This window comes from Ammodytes marinus (assembly GCF_949987685.1).
Source record: "Ammodytes marinus genome assembly, chromosome: 9".
NCBI lineage: Eukaryota > Metazoa > Chordata > Actinopteri > Uranoscopiformes > Ammodytidae > Ammodytes > Ammodytes marinus.
Window position 1 is genome coordinate 28,276,529 of NC_137213.1, and position 2,500 is coordinate 28,279,028.

At 43.6% G+C, this 2,500-nt stretch overlaps 1 protein-coding gene across 1 annotated transcript in view; it reads right to left on the bottom strand.

Annotated features, from left to right (window-relative positions):
* Positions 1 to 2,500, bottom strand: part of LOC307255456 (partitioning defective 3 homolog) — a gene marked incomplete at both ends in the record, with an annotated part of 133,639 nt that overhangs the window by 26,474 nt on the left and 104,665 nt on the right.

The following is a 2,500-nucleotide window of genomic DNA, read 5'->3' on the forward strand; positions in this document are numbered from 1 at the left end:
ACACACACACACACACACACACACACACACACACACACACACACACACACACACACACACACACACACACACACACACACACACACACACACACACACACACACACACACACACACACACACAGAGTGATTCAGTCTTAATACTGCACAGCCCAATGTGTGTCAGATGAAAGATGTTCCCTCTCCTGAGAAAAGGGTCGCTCAACCTGGTAATCAAAAGTATATCATCATTTAGGCAACCTCTCTGGACCCATCCTATGTACACACACAAACAAACACACACACACACACACACACACACACACACACACACACACACACACACACACACACACACACACCTAACCCTAGAGACAGCCGAAAAGACTCCAATAAAAGGAAGAAATATCTCCTCTCCCCTCGCCTTGACAAAACCCATTTGAATCAATCAGAGAAAGCGCAACACTGCAATACGACTCTCTCTATAACCCCAGAGACGAGAGAGGGGATGAGATTTAGTCTGAGATGAGCTTTATACTGCGGACGGGCTCAGTCAATATCTGGCACTGCGATGTTATACGGGATGAGAGGTCAGTGTGTGGGTTTGGTAGGGTGGATAGGAGTGTGTGTGTGTGTGTGGGGGCGGGGGGGGGGAGTGTGTGTGTGTGTGTGGAGGGGGGGAGTGTGTGTGTGTGTGTGGGGGGGGGGGTGTGTGTGTGGGGGGGGAGTGTGTGTGTGTGTGTGTAACATGACTGTGGGCTTTGCTTGATGCTGACAGAGCTGCAAGAGCAAAAAGCTGTTGACAGTGAGATGCACCTTGTGTTTCATGGTTGGGCGTAGTAGGCTCACTGTAAAGATGTCTCTATCTATCTATCTATCTATCTATCTATCTATCTATCTATCTATCTATCTATCTATCTATCTATCTATCTATCTATCTATCTATCTATCTATCTATCTATCTCTCTCTCTCTCTCTTTCTATTTATCTATCTATCCATCCATCCATCCATCCATCCCTCTCTCTCTCTCTCTCTCTCTCTCTCTCTCTCTGGGTTGTTTTTATCATGTTTATCATCTGACCACTTGTTGTTCTTGCCCTATTGGACTTAGTTGACTAGTGGTTGTAGCTAGCCTGGCACCGCCCGCCTACTACTTCCGCTCAATTTTCATTTCCCTTCAGTAGTCAGTCTGGGTGTGCGGTATTATTCTTAGGTTTTCTCCGGACAGATTTCTGCCGGTCCAATCAGCGAACAGAGGGAGTGGCTCAGAAGCCGGCGCATGACATGGTTGGTTGGCAGATCCAGAGTGGCACTGGGCAAATCCAATAATTTCAAACTTCAACAGACACCCGCCTTCAAGTGAGTTAACGTTTGTCAATTGAGCGATTCCAGACCTTCTGTACAAATGAAATGAAGTACGATGGTCTGGTAGAACCAGGCTAGGTTGTAGCCATAATCCTAGCAAATTCACTTGTGGTGCTTTTCCATCACATGGTGCCGGATCTACTATACTCGTCTTTGAATTATCTTTTGTAGGATTTTAGAAGTTTGCCTTTGGTCCAGACTTCAATGCCAGGATCACAAAGCCACGATGTGACGCATGGTATAAAAAAAAAAAACATAACAATGATTGATTTTTATTTTTTATTTTTTTACTATGGAAAAGGGGTAGGATTAAATAAGTGTATACTTCTTCCTGCTCCTTTTCAGGCATATCTCAGAAATACAGATACTTTGTTTTCTTTTTTTTTTTGTGAAAACATAATTTGTTTATTGTATTTCCATGCTTTTCAGTTTGTTTTGTATGTTTGATATGTCTGAAATAAATTGAATCAAATCAAATCAAATCAAATCAAAGCTTTCAGAGTAAGATAGAAGCAATTAAAAACAGCCCCTGGATGTTCCAACTTGGAACCCAACACCAAACTATCAAGATTCATCAGATCTTTGCAGTCACTTCAAAAACCCCAATATAAACATGTCGAACAGTAAAGAGAAAAGGCCTGTCTGTCTGTCTGTCTGTCTGTCTGTCTGTCTGCCTGTCTGTCTGTTTATCTGTCTGCCTGTCCGTCTGTCTGTCTGTATGTCTGTCCGTCCGTCCGTCCGTCCGTCCGTCCGTCCGTCTGTCTGTCTGTCTGTCTGTGTGTCTGTGTGTCTGTCTGTCTGACACACAGCTAAGTGGCAGTAGCAGCTGATAGACAGAGAGCCCCTAAGCCCATAGGATTATAAATGAATGGTCTCATTCACACGTACAGGCACACACACACACACACACACACACAGGCTCTTCCCAGGCTTAACCCAATATCACTCAAACTGACCACCAACTGTACCAACCGCCATGAATTTAGGAAGCGTCATAATTTCCTTTTAGATCAATAAAGTGTCTGTCCATCTATCTATCTATCTATCCATCCATCCATCCATCCATCCATCCATCCATCCATCCATCCATCCATCTATCTATCTATCTATCTATCTATCTATCTATCTATCTATCTATCTATCTATCTATCTATCT